Here is a 19,503-nt window from a genome sequence, read left to right on the forward strand (position 1 = left end):
GCCCACACACCTGGGAGGTGTTTTAATTTTATTTCCCATCAACAAAACAGCCACATCCTGGCAGAAACCAAGGTGGAGGGAAGCTTTTAGCCCACCCTTCCCAGCCCCTAGTCCATGGGCTGCAGTAATAGAAGTCAGGCTGGAAAGAGGTGTATAAACCAGAACCCGCAAAAGGCCTCCCCAGACCCCAGCTTGTACAACTTCCCGAGCTGGGAATAGCTTTCTGCTAACAAGGGCTCTTGAGCACAGACAGCCTGTCTCCACTTGGCCCAGGGAGCCTTTCCCTCTCCTTGGCTATGGGGCCTCTCAGGCCATGCTCACACCTTTGGGCTGGAGGAAATCCTCCCCACACGGACTTCTTAAGGTCCACCGCCACCCAGCCCATCTGGACAGAGAAGGGGTTTGTTGCCCCAGGACTAACAGGTAGTGGTGAGGTGGTCAGAATGAGGATGGGCTCCAAATGGCCTACAGGGTGCCCACTTCTCTCAGGAAAGATGTGGGAAGAACAAGCTAGTGTGGGTGTCCATTATAGATGTCCAAAAGGACGGCTGTGAAACCCAGATTTACCAGGTCTAGTCTGTGACCACCATGACCATCAGTACTGTCACCGTTTCCATTCTTACCACTATCACTGTTTGCATTTCTACCACCACTGTTACCACCATCTCCATCACCACCACTGCTTCCATCTCCATCATTACCACTGTCTCCATTTCCACCACTATCATCTTCATCTCCACCACATCCACCACCTCTATCTTTACCACCATAACCACCACTGTTACCACCGTCTCCATCACCACCACTGCTTCCATCTCCATCATTACCACTGTCTCCATTTCCACCACTATCATCTTCATCTCCACCACATCCACCACCTCTATCTTTACCACCATAACCACCACCACCTCCACACCCACCACTATCAACATCACCATCAGTCTCATCACCATCATTTCCCCCTCAACCATGAACTCCATCACCACCTCCACTAGTATCACTACCTTTTATCACCAGTACCATCTCCACCACCATCTGTGCCCCCACCACTTCTCTCTCCACCATTATCACCGTCCATCTCCACCACAACCACCACTCTGTCTTCATCACCATAACCATAACCACCTCCACACTCGCCCCTAGCAACATCTCCGTCACTCCTCACCGTCACCTCCACTATAACCACCAACTCCACCTCCGCCACTCTTAGCATTTCCATCATCGTCTCAACCATGACCTCCACCTCCACCACCATCCCTACATTCACAGCCACCACATCTACCACAACCATCACTTCCATCATCACCTCTAGTTCCTTCACCATTACCACCATCACCTCCACTAATATCACTACCTTTCTCACTAGTACCATCTCCACTACCATCACCATCCCCACCACCACTACCACTACCCCCTCATCTCCTTTAACACTTCTGTTACCTGCTACCACCAGCACAGTTACCCTGCCCACCCCTACCTCTGCCCATTTTAAACCATCCACACTACATAGAACATAAAGAACTGCTATTTGGGTTAACCCTTCAACCTCTTTTCATTTGCCCAACCCCAGAAAGGCCAACCAGAGACCCCATATCCCTAGTTTTTCTTTTGAGACTTCTCATGAAAGGTGAAATTAAATGCCATGCTCTTTAAGTTAAGGAAGATTATGTGTCTCTTGCCATTCCTGGTTTACCAGGCCCATCATTCTGTCCTGGAAAGAAATTGGATTACTCTGACAGAATGTGTTCTTTGGAAAGCAGTGCTGGTTATTACCTAATTCCTTATGACCTAGTGTTTGCAGATTGATTTTTTGACGACGTGTCCCAGTAGTTATCTATTATGGCAGCTTGGTTGTTGGTCCCAGAACTTCCAAAGGCATCTGCTTTCCTCCAGGTTTAAAGAGAGGCAGGGACAGACTGCTTGGGTCTCCCTCTTGTCTCCAGGCCCCTCACCAGTTCCCCATAAATCCCCTCAGAGTGAGAGCTAGTGATCTGATTCCACCTTGGGCCAATTCTTTAAGTACCTAAGCATGTAAGTCATCAGGACTCCTTCATTTCCTCTAGAACCATGTGAATACACAAGTTCTTCCCTTTCCCCCTTGGCTTCCTGCCCCTTCATGATCCCATGCAGTGCCTCTTTCAGCTTTTAGATCACAGCTGACCTTTTTAGGCTAAGAAAAAATTAAAAGCCTCTGCTTTTTCAGTGTCATTGCTTATAGACTTTCTCTCCCCAACTCAAAATGAGCCAATAATCTCCTTATCCCCTTTTGTTGGCCTGTTAGAGTTAGAAAATGTTTTTCTCATTCTTTTGCTACCTTAGACAAGTTGTGTCTCATTTCTTTTTCTGAACGACTCTTCTGATTTTTCTCTCCACAGCCTTTTGTTATTTTCTTGTATGTACCCCTCTTTCACAACCTGGCCTGACTTCCACTTTCTTTGGCACAGTCCTTATCATTTTAGTTCTCTGAGAAGCTTTCTGCGTAACTAACGAGTAATCTCTGGGTCCCTTTAAGCTGTTTCATGCATCAGGAGAGTTTCATTCTCTTCTAATTTTGTTGCCTTACGTGGAAATGTCCCATTCTCCTTAGACGGTGCCTTTGGTGCTTAAATTCAGTCTTTGTGCTTTTCATCTTGGTTCTCAAAGCTCAGTGTGGAAAGCTTTCAGAAAGGGCCAATTTCTGAATCTTGTTTGAGTTCCTGCTTTTCTTCCTTTCTCTCAGGTGGTGGTCCCCTTTCTCAATACATCCTCCCTTCTCCAGTGCCTTTAGTGTGTGACTGTCACACCTAGTTGGCATCTGGTCCCCAGGACACATATTGGGGTAACCACCTGGGGAGGGAACTAGCACCTGGGTCTGGTCACTGGTGCCCACACTGGGTGAGGGTGGGGACACTCACTAGGAGTGTTTGGTTACCGAGGGGGGCTCTCTCCATGCACAGGCCCATTTGCTCATTCTTGGACTCCTTTATTTCCTCTAGAACCTCTGTTTTTGTTTGGGGACCTTCCAGCTGTGGACTCACAGGATGGATGAGTCTTCCTGACAGTCAGCTTGATAATGGCCTGGAGGAGCACACTGGCTAGTAAGGTACACAGACCTGAAATCAGGTTAATTACATAGAAGGTGGCAATTGCAAGGCATGAAGACAGTGGTGTATGTGTGTGATGTCTTTTCCCTCTGTGCTGCGGGAGGCTTCTCCAAGAAAGCCATATTTGAGCAGGGTCTTAAAGTTAGGTAGGTAGGGACTTCCCTGTGGTCCAATGGTTAGGACTCCTCGCTTTCACTGCAGGGGGCCCGGGTTCGATCCCTGGTCAGGGAACTAAGATCCCACAAGCCACATGGCGTGGCCAAAAAAAAAAACCAACAACAAGGTAGGTGTTTGCCAGGAAGAGGAATGTAGAGGGTGTTCCAGGCAGAACAGGGTATGCATTCCTGGCAGAGAGGGCCACATGAGGCAAGCTGAGCCTCCAGACTCCATGAAGGCCCATGGTCTCCCCAGCCCTCATCCACTGGTCTAGATGAGTCGTGTCAAGATGGCCCTGCCAAGGCCTCTTCCAGGACCTCTCCAGGAGGCCCCAGTGGTCCCAGTCATCTGTTGTCATCTCCAAACTTGCCTTCTCAGTGAAGACTTTCTCTGTCGAACCTGGCCACCCAGTGTCCCTGCACTGCTGGGAGGAGACTTGGGACCTCATCCCTTCCCTTTCCTAATGGCTGTGACAGTAGGAACTCCATGAACCCTTCTTGAACTCCCCCTGAGACAGGGATCTTCTCTTCTCCCCCAGGATCCAGCTAAGCATCCTTTACACTCTAGATTAAAATTTCTATGTCTAGAAAAGCTAGAAAATACACATTAGCAAAAATTTAAACATAGTTTCAAAAATCACACATCATCTGGCAGTTCAGAGTTAACCTTGTTGACATTTTGGTGTATATCCTCCCAGAGGTATAATTTCCTCTGACAAAACATGTAGTCAGCAAAGTGAGCGTCTTTCAGAAGTACACATAGGTCTACCTTATTATTTCAAACAGCTCCATAGTACTCAGCTGTTCAGTTGAACCCTAATTTATTTAAATCTGGAAGCTTCATGAATGGTGCTGACTGAGAAAAAGATAAGGAAGGGCCTTTGTAGATTCTCTTGCATTTTTCATGTTCCTTTGGAGCCCACTGTTTCACAGGATATAGAAAAAGCACTGGTTCTAGAGTCAGGAGATGTGAATTTGAGTGCATTTCACCTATGTGTGTTGGTCTCGAATCTATCCACACTCTCTCTGAGCCTATATGGCATTTTTGAAGCATTTAACACAACTGACCACTTTCCCCGTCTTGACCTCCTTCCTTCCTCTAGCCTCTGTGAGGACACCCTCTACCCCAGCGCTTCTCCTATGTTTTACCTTTCCTTCATAGTTCCCTGAGCTGGAGCCTTGTCTTCTGACCAGCACTTAGCTGTTGGTACTCCCCAGGGCTCTCTCCCCTCCTGCCTCTGCCCACTTCTTCCCACTCAGCTCGTTCCCTTTGGGTGACCCATCTAGTTCCATATTTTGAGGACCAAACTCTCTCCAGCCCATCTCTCTCTCCTGAAATCTAGATCCACATGTTAATAGCCCAAAAAACATCTCCATCACAAACTCAGTGTTTCCACATCTAAGCTCATCTCTCCTTCCTCCCAGCCTCTTGGAGTCTCTGTCTCAGAGACTGATGCCATTCATCCCAGCCAGAGGCCAGGAGTCATCTTGTGTCTTCTCTTTCCCGCCAGCTCCCCTCCCAAATCCAATGCATCAAACAGCCTCGTTCCTTCTCCAGCCCTGTCCTTCCTCTGCTCCCACACCCTGCCTCAATTCAGGCTGTGGGATCTTCCTCCTAGACTATGCCCGCAGCATTCTCACTGGTTCCCCACCTGCAGATTCTCCCACAATCCACCCATCAGGATACTTTCTACCAAAAAAAATTTTAAGGTATAATTTGCATACAATGAAAGCACATATTTTAGGTATACAATTTGATAAATTTTAATAAGTATATTACATCCATGTAACCACCACTCCAGTGAAGATATAGAAGATTTCCATCATCCCTTAATGTTCCTCATGATCTTTTTTGGTCAATCCCTGTTCCCATGGGCAGTTGCTGCTCTGATAACATTCATCGTAGATTAGTTTTGCCTATTCTGTAGAGCTTCACATAAATGAAATCATATAGTTTGTACTCTTTTGCTTGGCAAAATATTTTTGAGATTCCTTCAATTTTGTAATCATTTAAAAGTGAATATTTATTTAAGCCAATCTCCTGCTTACAACTTTTCAACAGCTCCCCATTATCCAATTCCTGGCCCCTGCATGGATCCGGCCTCCTCTCAAATACTGCCCATCCCTTAACCTTAACCTTTCAAAATACTGAACCATTTGTTCACCTGCACAAACATGGCTCTTTGTGGGTGAGTCTGCTCATCTCCAAAACAGTTTGCCTGTGAACTCCTACTCATCTGGTAGCACTCTGTTCAGACATAGATTCTGTGAGGGTTTCTCTGACCTGTTCCCACCCCCAGGGCAAAGAGTCTGTCATCTCCGCTATAATGGACTGTGTCCACTATTCTAGTCACCCCTGAATCCCTGCCCTTCATTGATTGAATGGATTTCTTTCTTAGCCTGATTCCTGTGTCTTATACATTATTTATCATGTTCCCATTACACTGTATGTGTTTATGTGCTTGTGTAACCCCTCAGCTATGCTCAGAAGGATGGAAAGATTCATTCTGTTTCCAGAAATTCTTCCTGTGGCAGGTGCTCTTGTTGCCTTCTCAAGTGACATTCCTGCAGTCTTCTTTGCTAACAGATCTTGATCTTGTTCAAGCAGCCATGTGCCCAGAGATACTTTTGCCAGTGATTGGTTGAGCCGTGGTCTAGTTCTGGCCAATGAGACATAAGGGACTAATCTTCAGGGGGCTTCTGGGAAAGGTTTTTCTCCCTGAAAAGAAAAAATGAGAGGTAAATGCCTCTTTTATACCTTTTTACCTTTTATACATTCCCCTTTCTTTTTCTTTGGAACACTATTGTATGAGGGTGTGATGTTTGGAGCTATGGTATCCATCTTGTGACCATGAGGCAAAGGCCAAAAGAAGAACAGAGACGTGGATCCAGCACCCTGACATCACTGAGAAACTAAACTACCTTCAAACTTATTGTTATGTGAGGTAATTAAATGACTTTACTGCTTAAGACACAATTATTTATTATTATTTTTTGGCTGTGCCACATGGCTTGGGAGATCTTAGTTCCCTGACCAAGGACTGAACCCAGGCCATGGCAGAGAAAGTGCCGAGTCCTAACCGCTGGACTGCCAGGAAATTCCCGTAAGACACAATTAGTTGGGTTTTCTGAAGGCATTCTTAACTGATAAATTTTGTGAATAAACTTTTTGTTCACAAATTTTTTTGAGATAATTGTAGAACCTATACATTTTTATGAGATTATGAAGCACTTAATATCAAGGTGGTGCAGAACAATCTGTACTTTTCCCCTCAAGTGACCATACCACATCCACGTCTACCTTGAGTGGGCCTCAGGGAGGCTTTCCTTTCTATCCATGTTTCTCAGTCTTCCAACCTCTTGACCCCTCCCCTTGGAAAAATGAAAGAGGGTTCCCCTTTGGGCTTCTGACTGAGGCTTTCAGTCAATCAGTTCCAGGTAGTTTTTCCCTATTGGAGCTGGGGAGGGAGGGTTTCAGGTCCTAGATTATCTTAGCAACCCATGAAAAAGGAGTTGTTATCCCATTCTGTAGAGAAGTTGAAAATCAGGTTAGCGAAAAATCTAACGAATCACACAGTTAGTAAGCAGAGGAGCCTCATGGTGTGGTGTGCTCAAACTCATGGTCTTTACTTCAGTACCGAGCCTTTCTTGGGCTATGAAGTGGTTCCATTTTGCTTTGGGTAGTGGCCATGAAAATGCACTGACCAGGTCTCCTACCCTGGTGGGTGTAATTGACCAAGGGCCCCAGCTGCTGAGCATCGGTGCTGGGGCCACACTTCCCACGGGCTGCTCTCCCTCTCCCCACACCGAGCACAGCAGGGGTCCTAAGAGAAGCCCGTTCCTGAGCGATGCAGCCTCCTCTGGGAGTGACTTTAGCTCAAAAACTTCCTATTGGCTTGGCTGAAACCTCCCAAGAATTACACTACCCATCCCACCCTTCTTCCTTCCCTCTCTCCCTCACAGGGCTCAGACCCACAGCACGGCCTGACAGTTCTGTGCTCCTCTGGCTCACTTCCCTTTTTCTTTCACAGATGCTTCGGCAAATAACTCTCTTGCATATCTAATCCCATCTTGGGGTCTAGCTTCTCAGAGGATCTGAACTCATGTGCTTTGGTTTTTTGAACCCCCAAAGTCAATCTGGCATCCTGTATACAGAGCACCTAGCATGTACTGGGTTGTTTCCTTCTCTTTTCCTTTCAGTGTGTATGAAGGTATTAACAGTGGCTATGCCGTGAGGCTGTTCCTTTTCTAATAGGAGCAAGATGGACTACCCCGTGCCCAGGAGAATATGCGCATACCTGGAAATTATTATCTCCTGAGTTCAGAGAGGCTGAGGCACTTACCCAAGGGCATACAGCTCATGCCCAGGTGCCCACACATATACACACTGTGCATGGAGTGGGGAGACAAAGTCAGTGAAGAGACAGGGTCAGGATGCAGTGTGGGGCAGGCAAAGGGCATGAGGAAAGCAGCCCCTTCCTGCCCCTCCCAGCCAACTTCCACGGCTGGTCTGTGTGTTTTGGTGCCATGGCAACAGGCTGTGAGAGCTGCTCGTGGAAAGTGAAGTTTAACCTCAGGACACTGGGGAACTAAGCTAGATGGGCCTAGTAGATACCAGATCCATGACCTTCTGGCTTTCCAGCCTTGCTCCAGCCTGGAGACGCTGCCCAGCTCAGCCAAGCCTTCAGTCATTATGAAATGCCTTTCTCAGGCTTCCCTGGTAGTGCAGTGGTTGAGAGTCCGCCTGCCGATGCAGGGGACACGGGTTCGTGCCCCGGTCCGGGAAGATCCCACGTGCCGCGGAGCGGCTGGGCCCATGAGCCATGGCCGCTGAGCCTGTGCGTCCGGAGCCTGTGCTCCGCAATGGGAGAGGCCACAACAGTGAGAGGCCCACGTAACGCAAAAAAAAAAAAAAAAAAAAGAAATGCCTTTCTCTGTTCACACTCGCTGCTTATCCAGCCAGTTGGCTCACCTGCTTGGCCCTACTAGCTCTGATTCTATATAGAATGCTCTGTTGTGTTTGTCTAAATCCTCTCCATCTCTCAGGGCTATTACAGTCTCACCACCGCTGGGAAGCTTTCCATGATTTCCCCAGTCCACAGAGCCCCTTTCTTCCTCTGAGCTTGTCTAGCACTTACTGTACGGTCTGTAGCATTCACATTGTGATGTTTGGACTTTGTTCTGATCTGATTCAGCAGGCTCCTAATATGTGCTAGACCCTGTGCTAAGTGCTGAATGCTCATGTGGGTATCTTGGGGCCAGGTCTGCTCTAGGGTCATTAGACCTCAGACAGGAGACTAGCAGACCATCTTGAAGCTCCAGCTTTATGAGCAGGAGAGGCCCCATTGGCTCCCAAACTAGGCAGGACAGAGGGTGCAGGTTGTAGCTTATTAGATCCTTGCATCCGAGGGCAGACAGGTCACTGTCTGAGTCTCATTTTTCTCAGCTATGAAAAGGGGATGATAGAACCTACCTCAGAGGCTTGTTTTGAGGACAAATGAAATAATATATGTAAAGTACCTAACACAGTGATGGGTCAAACCCCACCCTGAGTCCCCTGAATCTGCCTGAATGAAAGCATTGGGTTCTCCTCTTTCCCTTAGGGCTGTTCAGAGAGCTGACTCTCCTGGGTGGTGAGGTTAAATGAGGCAAAGGCCTGCTCTCTAGGAGCTCAGCATCTAGGGCTTTCGCACATTTGCTCTTATTTAACTTTCCATCAGCTCTGGGATAGGACGCGCTGTTTCTACGTCAAAGGTGACGGAGGAGCTGGGTCTCAGAGAGGTTGAGCCACACCCTAGATCACAGAGCTAGTAAGCAGTGGAGTTGGCCTCAGAGTCAGGCCTGAGACATAAGAGAAGCCCTCAGTAGATACACAGAGCTCTTGGGTGAGAACACTTGACACTGTGAAGATGTCAGTTCTGCCCGAAGAATTCTATAAATTCAACATAATGCCAATCAGAATCACAACAGGATGTGTCTATGTGTGAAATTTAACAAGCCAATTCTAAAGATAATCTGGAAGAATAACTGTGTCGGAATAGCCAAGAAATATTTGAAGAAGAACAATGAGGGAGGACTTGCTCTATCAGATTACAAAACACCATCAAGCTGTACTAATTAAAATGGTGGTGTGTTGGCACGGGACAAGACAAATGATTGGATCAAGGTCACTGAATAGGGAGTTTAAAAGGGGTTCTTGTATAGAGAGGAATTCAGGATGTGATAAAGTAGCATTTAGAAACAGTGTGGGGACAACCGGCAGTCGAGTGAGCAGGCCGCATCGGGAGCGCAGGACGGCGGGGACAGGATGACGAACCCCATCCTCCTGGTGCTTATTTCTCCGCTCAGTGACGGCCGCGGACGGGGCACGCGGGACCCGGGGACCTGGGACCCGGCAGCATTTTTCTCCAACGTCCCTGGGCGAGGTACAACTGCCGGGGAGGGGACGGATTCCTCCCTCCCCATGCCGGGCCGGTTCCGGCGCCGGAATGCGATTCCACCGAAGGTTGACAGCAGGCTGGCCTCAGCTGGCGCGGGTACATCGAGAACTAGACTTTCCATTTGTTCTTCTTGTTGTTGTTTCCCCCTCCTCTTTCCCCTCGCTGCCGCTGCAACGAAGGAACATCCACCAATGAGACGAATAAAAATACGGTAATATTTAAAATTTTAAAAAGAAAAGAAAAGAAAAAGCATGGAAAGGATGAACTCTTCAAAAAATAGTGTAGAGACAATTGGCTATCCTTGTGAAAAAACATAAAGTTGATTCCTGCTTCACACCTTTCACAAAATACATTCCAGATGGATTAGAGAGCCAAGTGTAAGAAAAACAAAGCTATAAAACTATTAAAAGAAAATATAGGAGAATTTGTTTATAACCTTGGGGGAGGAAAGGCTTTCTTTAGCAAGATATAAAACACGGAAACCATAAAGGAAAAGATTGCTAAATTTGATTCGTCCAAATCTAAAACTGCCACATGACAAAAGACACCATAAATATTGTTAAAAGACAAGTGACAGCCTGGAAGAAGGTATCTGCAACATATGCAAACGGAAAGGATTAGTATTCAGGATATATAATGAATTCCTACAAATAGTAAGTGAAAGATAAACCATTCAAAAGAAAAATCGAGTGATAATTCGGAACAGACAGTTCACCTCCGAGGAACTGCAGATGGTTGGTAACAATGACGACAGCTCAGCTTTGCTAGTCAGCAAAGAAATGCAAGTCATACAACACTGAGCTAACATTTTTCACCCATCAGATTTGCAACATCTTTAAAAGATTCCTAATACCTACTGTTGGCAGGAATTTAAGGGCACGAACACCTTTTTCACTGTTGGTAAGAATGGAGTTTGTCATGGTGTTTGTAGAACACGATCCTGCAGTATCTGTGGAAAGTGAGAGGCCCAGACCCTCCACCACAGTGAGTCCACATCTCTGCCTGGAGAAATGCTCCAAGTGCACAAAGAGGCCTGGCCACAGGGAGCTTTGGTGGTAGTGGCAGAAATGGGAACAATCAGACACAACCCAAAGGGTCATTAATAGAGAGAAGGCTAAATACATTTCTGAATATCCACATTAATAACAGTTTTCTGAGGCCCAAACAAATGAGGTAGACCTCTGCATCCTGAAGTGAAAAGGTCTGGATACCAGAGAGAAGCAAGTCACAGGATGATCTGGCTTTATTTATGTAAACATGGATGCAGGCTTTGAAATTATGTGCATGAGGAAGAATGTTCTGGAAGGGTACCTATCAAATTGACAATCCCTGGGGAGGGGAGTGGGATTGTGTAGGAGCCAAGGTGGGCTTTATCTGAATGAACTATTTAAATTTTTTTACAATGAGTATGTATGCATGTGTTACTTACATAATAACAATAACACATTTAAAATAACTAGAAAGACCAGCTCTTACTCAATGCCCAACAGTTTATGTCCCTAATTTCCAAGCCCTGCATCTGCTACTGCCTTCGACCTGTTGCTTAGATCCAATCACTGAGTCCTGACTACACACATCAACCTTTACCACCTCCACCACACTGGGCTCCTTGTCTGGGTTCTCAACTTGTGCCCCTTGGCCTAGCATGGATCACAACAAAGGGGAATTGCTCATGGCCCTTGCCCCAGAAGAGCACGTGGTCCAGTAAAATAACTTCAGAAAAGTTGTGGTTGGAAAAACCAAGGAAGGCTTCCTAGAGGAGGTGGCATTTGAGTTGAGGCTTGAAATATGGATTTTTTTTTAAAAATAGAATTTTATATTACTTTATTTTTTGGCCATGCCGCACGGCATGCGAGATCTTAGTTCCCCGATCAGGGTCGAACCTGTGTCCCTTGCAGTGGAAGCGCAGAGTCCTAACCACTGGACCACCAGGGAATTCCCAAAAGACAGATCTTTTTTTAAAAAATTAATTTATTAATTAATTTATTTTTTGGCTGCGTTGGGTCTTCGTTGCTGTGCACGGACTTTAGTTGCGGCGAGTGGGGGCTACTCTTCATTGCGGTGTGCGGGCTTCTCATTGCGGTGGCTTCTCTTGTTGCAGAGCACGGGCTCTAGGTGCGTGGACTTCAGTAGTTGCAGCACGTGGGCTCAGTAGTTGTGGCTCACGGGCTCTAGAGCACAGGCTCAGTGGTTGTGGCATACGGGCTTAGTTGCTCTGCGGCATATGGGATCTTCCCAGACCAGGGCTTGAACCCATGTCTCCTGCACTGGCAGGAGGATTCTTAACCACTGCACCACCAGGGAAGTCCCAGATGGATCATTTTTATCCTAACCTCCTTGCCCCAAATTCTGTTAAAAGCTACATAACGTTACAGAAAATTTGGATAACAGAGAGGAAAAAATCACCCCCATAATATATCCCCTAAGCCAATAACTTTTGCAAATTCCCTTCAAGTTTTTTCCACAAGGCACATACATATTTAAGTATTACTATGAACTGAATTGTGTTCCATCAAAATTCATATGTTGAAGCCCCCTAACTGAATGTGATAGTATTTGGAGACAGAGGCCTGTAGAAGATAATTAGGTTTAGATGAGGTCATGAAGGTGGGGCACTCATGATGGGATTAGTGCCCTTATGAAAAGAATAAGAGACACAAGAGCTCAGCTCTCTCTTTGTGTGCACACACAAAGGTCATGTGAGAATGCAGTGAGGAATCAGCTGTCTGCAACCCAAAGAGAGAGCCCTCACATGAACCCTGCTGGCACCTTGATCTTGGACTTCTAGTCTGCAGAACTGTGAGAAGTAAATTGCAGTTGTTTAAGCCACCCCATCTATGGTATTGGGTTGGCCAAAAAGTTCGTTTGGGTTTATGGTAGGGTGTTATGGAAAAACCCAAACGAACTTTTTGGCCAACCCAATATTTTGTTACAGCAGCTTGAGCAGACTAAGACAAGTATGCAATCTAAATAATGCATTTGATTACATGTTTTGTTTTTTAAACATAACGTTATATCATAGCCCTTTTTTACATTACTAAGTGAAATTTATGATGGTCACTTTTAATGGCTGTGCAATATGCCATTCAGTGAGTGTACCATGACTTAATTATCCGTTCCTCTATTGTTGGATTTTTAGGTTGTTTCTTACTTTTAAAGCTGTAATGAATATCCTTGAGCATGTAGGGTTTTCTTTTTCCCTTTTGGGTTATTTCCTTGGAACAAATACATTCTCAGAAGTGGAAATACTGGGTCAAAATTTATGAACACTTTTATGGCCCTCGAAACATGTTGCCAAATTGCTTCTAAAAGTATAGTTCCAGGGCTTCCCTGGTGGCGCAGTGGCTGAGCGTCCGCCTGCTAATGCAGGGAACACGGGTTCGTGCCCCGGTCTGGGAAGATCCCACATGCCGCGGAGCGGCTGCGCCCGTGAGCCATGGCCGCTGAGCCTGCGCGTCCAGAGCCTGTGCTCCGCAACGCGAGAGGCCACAGCAGTGAGAGGCCCGCGTACCCCAAAAAAAAAAAAAAAAAAAAAAAAAAAAGTATAGTTCCAGAATACACTGAAGGTGTTTTTAGGCAATTATGAGAGGTATAGGAACGGGATGGGGGTCCCAATTCCAGGAAACAGCATGTGTGAAGGTGCATTGACCATTACAGACTTCTGTGATTTATCCCTTGAATGCTACAACAAGGCCACAAGGTAGAATTCTATGGTAGATTACATAGTTACAGATTTATGTAGCAGATTTACATAGCTTCATCATCTCGAACTAGTTATTTAAAATGTTTGTCCTGGGAATTCCCTAGTGGTGCAGTGGTTAAGAATCTGCCTGCCAATGCAGGGGACACGGGTTTGAGCCCTGGCCCAGGAAGATCCCACATGCTGCAGAGCAACTAAGCTCGGGTGCCACAACTACTGAGCCTGCGCTCTAGAGCCTGCGAGCCACAGCTACTGAGCCCGTGTGCCACAACTACTGAAGCCCACGTGCCTAGAGCCCATGCTTCACAACAAGAGAAGCCACTGCAATGAGAAACCTGCGCACCGCAAAGAGTAGCCCCTGCTCGCTGCAACTAGAGAAAGCCCATGCACAGCGACAAAGACCCAACACAGAAAAAAATAAAAATAAGTAAATAATTAAATTTATAAAAAAATAAATAAATAAAATGTTTGTCCCTTGGTGTCCTAATCTATAAAATGTAGATAATAGAGCTTTCTGAAAGGGCTGTGGACAGGATTAACTTTTTAAAAAATACTAGCATGGTGTCTACAGTATAGTAGAAACTCAGTGTCCTAAGGTAGAGGATGGTTTGGTTTTTTCCTTTGGTATGAGTGATGTACTTGCTACCTGACAGGCTAGAAGATGATCATCTAAAACTAATTGAGAGGCATGACACACAGAAACAATAGTAGCAACAAATGAAATGACAGCCGGAATTTATCGAGCACCTTCTAGGAACTATATGTGTTAAGCGCCTTACATTTTTTTAAAGAAAAAAAGAATTCTATGGCAGATTATGTTGGTTGGTAAGCTCAGTAGCCAGTCTCAATCTCCTCTCTTGTTATTCTCTCACCGTAGGTAGTAAAAGCCCGATAATCTGCTTCCCAGCTTCTTTTGCAGCTAAAAGTTGCTAAAAGTGATGCATTCTGTCCAAAAAGATATAAGGGAAGGCTCTGGGAAGAATTCCTTCTTTTCTCTCTCTTTCATTCACATTATCAACCTATTCATTAGATCTTTCAGCTGGGAATTGAAATCTTCTGATTTCCTGATTAAAGGGGATAATGTCATTGGCACTGGCTCTCCTTCCTTCTTCCTGCCTTGAATGCAGATGTAATGCCTGGAGCTGTAGCAGCCACATTAAGATCATAAGGTTGGACAAGCATGAGGACAAAAAGCCAACATAGTGAGGGTGGCAGAAAGGCAAGACAGAAAGAAACTGGGTCCTTGATAGCACCATTTGAGTGGCTAAATCAACATCACCAACCACCTACCTCTAACTTCTTGTTTTGTGAGAGAAACAAACCCTTACTTGGTTAAACCATTTTCAGTCAAATTATTTTTGTTACTTGCAGTCAAATGCTTCCTATCAGATAGAAGACTCCACCATCTTGCCCTGTCTCCCTCAGACAGCACCTGGGATTCAGGTTCTAGTTCTATTTTACTAGAGTTTAATCCTATCTCTTGGAACTGGTGACTTTGATCTCTGCAGCCCCGAACATTTACTGCCTGCCTGCCCACAGTGTGGAAGGTATCCCCTTCCTAGCTCTGAGTGCTCCTAGCAGGCGTCAAAGTCTGAGGCCAGCTTCTGTAGTCCCTGAACCCTGTCTGTTTTTTCAGGAGCAGCTGGGACCTTGGGTTCAGCATATGCCAATCACTGGTTGCCTTTGAGGTCTTAAGAGAATTCTGAGTCAAGGGTCCTAGATTCATTTCTGGATACTTTCCCTTACCAGTCATGTGGTCTTGGTCGAGTCACTTAACCTCTGAGCGACAATCTCCTCGTCTGTAAAACAGGGATAACTAGGATTGCTGGCAAGATTTAGAACTACAAATTGGGTAACATGGTAGGTGTCTAACAGATTTGTTGTGTCATATCATCACATCACAGAACCGGGGGTAGACTCAGCACGAACCTCCATCCGGGTGCATTCCAGTAGCCACGTGGCCTCCTCTGTGGAGACCTGGGCCCGGGAGTGACACATGCTCTTCCCCAGTCACTCAGAATGGAAACTACAGGCGAGGGTTGTCCCTGGGCTGCATCACGGTGAGTGCAGCAGGCCTCCAAGGGAGAGAAAGAACCTCTGCTTCTGGGCCACGGGGCTGCACGCACGGCCTGCTGAGCCCTCGGGAGCTGCTGTGCTGTCCCCAGGGCCGGCCAGAGGCAGGGGACCTCTGGCTCTGGCCAGAGTCAGGCTGGCCTGCTCAGCTCTCTTACATGAAGTCTGCAAAACTGGCCCCAGGTCTCTCCTGCACATTCCCAGCTGTCAACTTGAGGGCCAGATTCCCCAAACCAAAATTAGGACATGGGCTTGCTCAAAGGACTCTTTCCATAGCTGAATGTGTTTATCTGAATGTTCTTATTGAGGAATAAAAATGAACTCCACCAGAGGTTTAATGAATCACTTTAATTGGAAGGCACGCAAATATGTGCAAACAGGGCTGTCTTGGGCACATTAATGATGTCAGAAGTCTCCTTCTCAACAGCTGAGGCAGTGACGTCTTAGGCCCAAGGGCAGAAGTGGAGAGATGGAGGGGTGGCTGTGGGCAGAACCTATACTTCCTTTGAACAAATTCTTCCAAACTAGCAACTTTTCAACAGATTATAAAGGGAATAAAAAGGTGTGATGATTAGTGAAACTGGAATGAAAAGATGTAAATGGATGCAGTGTGAGCAAATCTAGGGATCACAGAGAGCAGCTGATCAAAGGGTTGGCATTGTCATTTTACTCACCAACTGCCCCTCCCCCCGCTCTGCCACACACACACACACACACACACACACACACACACACACACACACACACACACACACACACCTTGCCAGCCAAAGAGGTCCTGTACCCAGCCCCATTGCAGACTTACCTGTGGAATTACCCACACCAGCCTGGCCTCTGCACTAGAGGGAGACCAGGTTCCCATCCCCCATAGACAGTTTCCAACTACCTTCAAAGTCGCCTGCAGCCTATGGGAGCGGGAGAGAGGGGAAGGGAGGGAGGGATGTGCAGCCCAGGGTGTGCAGCAAGATTATCCTGATGGAGTTTCCACCAGTCCAGAATAAGGTTGGAGTCCCCTATAAGTGTTCCTCATCACACCTGCCTTAGGGGACACACCACTCATGGCCCCTCGTCTCCCCCAGGCACCAGCCTCTCTGAGAAAATCACGTGCTTGGGTGGGAGAGACCTGCATTCTGGTTCTGACTGTGCCCTGGTGTCCATGGGGAGGAGTCCATCAAGGGACAGCTTGTCACCTGAGGCCAGAGGAAGACATGGGGCCCTGGGTGCAAATCCTTGTTCTGCATCTTACTGTGTGACCTTGGTCAAGGTATTTAATCTCACTGAGTGTCAATTTCCTGTAATCTGAATCTAATGACTGTCTTCCAGCCCTCATCAAATATGCAGAGCACCTATTTCATTGTCTGGCACATAGTAAGCCATTGATAAACAGTGACTGTTAGTGCCGTTAAGACACATGAGAGTATAAGGGACGCCAACATTAATAATAATTATAGTAATTATCCGCTTCTCGTCCCCCCAGGCAGAAGGAAGCAAGGAGAGAGGCCCTTTCAGCCCTGATGCCTGACTTCTCATGGGGCCACTTGCATTGCTGTTAGGGAGATGGACTCTGCTAAATTTATGGGGACTTTCTTCTTATACAAGTCTGTTTAAGCCCAGGGATCTGGCAAGACCCTGTTCTTAGCTGGATAGGGTGCCACTCTTGCCCACTCCATAACAGTCAAGGCCGACATCAGGGGTATTGCACCCTCTTGTGTGGGAGCCCCAGGAAGCTCCCTCTCCAGCTGCCGCAGCCCTGGTGCGTGACCCCTCCCCTGCCTGCTCAGCGGGCTCATTGGCACTGCATGTCAGCAGTGGCTGCAGTGCTGGGCGTGACCATAGGGGAGATGGAGACGCAGAGCAGCGCCCCGCTTCCTGCCCGTTGTCTGCCCCATCTCCACGTATGCCAGGCTGGGTGGCCGGGACCCCTGCTCTGTAAATGTCCTCAGCCTGGCCCAGCCTCGCAGCCTGGTCCCCCGTTCCTTCCCCCACCTCCTGCAGCCTGCTGAGGGTGGGCGGCGAGGGGGAGATCTTAATTTCTCCAGCTTCTAATCAGCACAGCTGGGAGAACCAGCAGGCAAGGGCGGGAGGAGGTGAAAGGCCACAGGCCTCATCTACAAGCTACCCAGTCACCAGAGTCCTGCTTCCCTCCTAACAAGCCGTGCAGCAAACAAATTATCTTTGTTGTTCCTGGAAAATCTGCAAGTACTTACCCGTGTAATTAGCATCTGTGCCTTATGCCGGCAGTTCAGGTGAACAGGCCACAGCCACCCGGTGCCAGGCTGCCTGTAATGAAAACCAAAGCGGCTGCCAGGGTGCTCTTGGGCGAAGACGATGTCAAACTCAGTCGGGGCCTCACCTGGGAAGGTGACCCCAGGAACTGGCGCATGCTGGGGCCTCAGTAGCTCTGAAATGCAAGAAGGGTGGGAGGCCTGCGTAGCCTGGTCTTTTTCACAAACCGCCCTGGCACTCTGAAGCCAGGGCAGATGGAGCACCTGAGGCTTGGCCCACTGATGCAAAGACACTGGGCCCAGGGATCTGCATTTTTAAGCAGCTTCCCAGGTGACTGATGCACAGCCAAAGTTTGGATGTTCTTCAAGATCCCCTCAGTTGATGCAGTGGTTAATAGTGATAAGTATCATTTACTGAATGCCTACTGGGTACAGGGGCTTTAAATATGAACACACGATTTCATTTAATTTCTCAGACCTGCAAGAAAGGTATGAATATACCATATTTACAGAGAGAGTAACTGACTTGCCCAGTCACATAGGGACAGGGCTGAGCATCAGACTGAGGTGTGCCTGCCTCCAAGTCCTGCTCTGGGCCCCTCCCCAGAGTTATTTCCCACTTGAAGCTACTTGTTCCATGCAGTGTGGAGGTTAAGTGGAGTCACCACGACATTGCACATGGAGTGACAGCTCCTTCTGCCAGAGGAGACAGCAAGGGTACAACACGGGAAGCCTTGAGTTGTCTCCTTCTTGCCTGATGGGGGAAGCTGTTCTCGGCTTCCTGCTCAAAGCAGGGAATAACACACACTTCCCTTTATCTCACTGGGGCAGAAGGTGGCACCCCTATGCAGAGCAGGAAGGACAGGCCCGAACGGGCAAACGTATGGTGCCAGGAACAGGGCGCAGAGCAGGGGTTCAGCATGGTGCCCACAGAGGGAGGTCCTCCCTGGAGACAGCAGGCCTGGGATTTTCAGAGAGAAGAGCCCGTGGAGGTTCAGAGAGAAGAGGCAGCTCTCCTTAATACAACCGACAGAGGTTGCACTTAAATGAACCCTGAGTGTGTGCACCCTTGGAGACTAACAGTCAAGGCAAAACTCTGCAGCAGCCAGCATGGAGCTGGGGGGAGGGGACAGAGAGCCCGGGTGAGAAGCAGCAGAGTTTGTATGAGCAGTGAACAAAGATGCTGATTCTAGCCTGGATAGCACAGAGACTGGGTTTTCATCAGTTCCTCAGTGAAGAGGAAATTGGAAATTAATATCAAAATCCCACTGAGTAGCGTCCATAGTTTCCATATGTAATCATGCTTGGCTTAGCTAGGTAGTAAAATGTTTATGATTTTCTTTCCAAGGTTGAGTTTAGTCATTCTCAATGAACCATTTTGTTGGCTCCATAAAGTCCTGAATTAAAGAACCCCTCTAGGTGATGTTATAGATGGATGGATACCTGTGCTACGTGGACCCTCCTAGCTGTTGAAGTCCAGGCCTGGGGCCCAGACAGCTGCTCTAACGGGGCTGGGGTGCCACATGCCACGTGAAGCGCCAGCTTGACAAAGAATGCGCCGTTAAGTCTGTTCTGAGCGCCTCCCAGGGCATTTGTGATTCATATACAGAAATTCAAATCGTATGCTGCTTCCTCCAAACTTGTGCTCTTGGTAAACTGAGGCATCGCTGCCCTCCCAGCTGCCAGCTGGGGTGGAAGTGGGTGGGTGCGGGCATTGTGGGCAGGCAAACAGCAATGCCAGTCCTTCCGGCTTCCTCCTGGACAGGGCGAGGAGTGCCGCAGCCTGTCGCTCCCTGCCATGATCTTTAGATCGCTCTACACAGAAAT

The sequence above is a fragment of the Phocoena sinus genome, chromosome 4, assembly GCF_008692025.1.
Source record: "Phocoena sinus isolate mPhoSin1 chromosome 4, mPhoSin1.pri, whole genome shotgun sequence".
Taxonomy (NCBI): Eukaryota; Metazoa; Chordata; class Mammalia; order Artiodactyla; family Phocoenidae; genus Phocoena; species Phocoena sinus.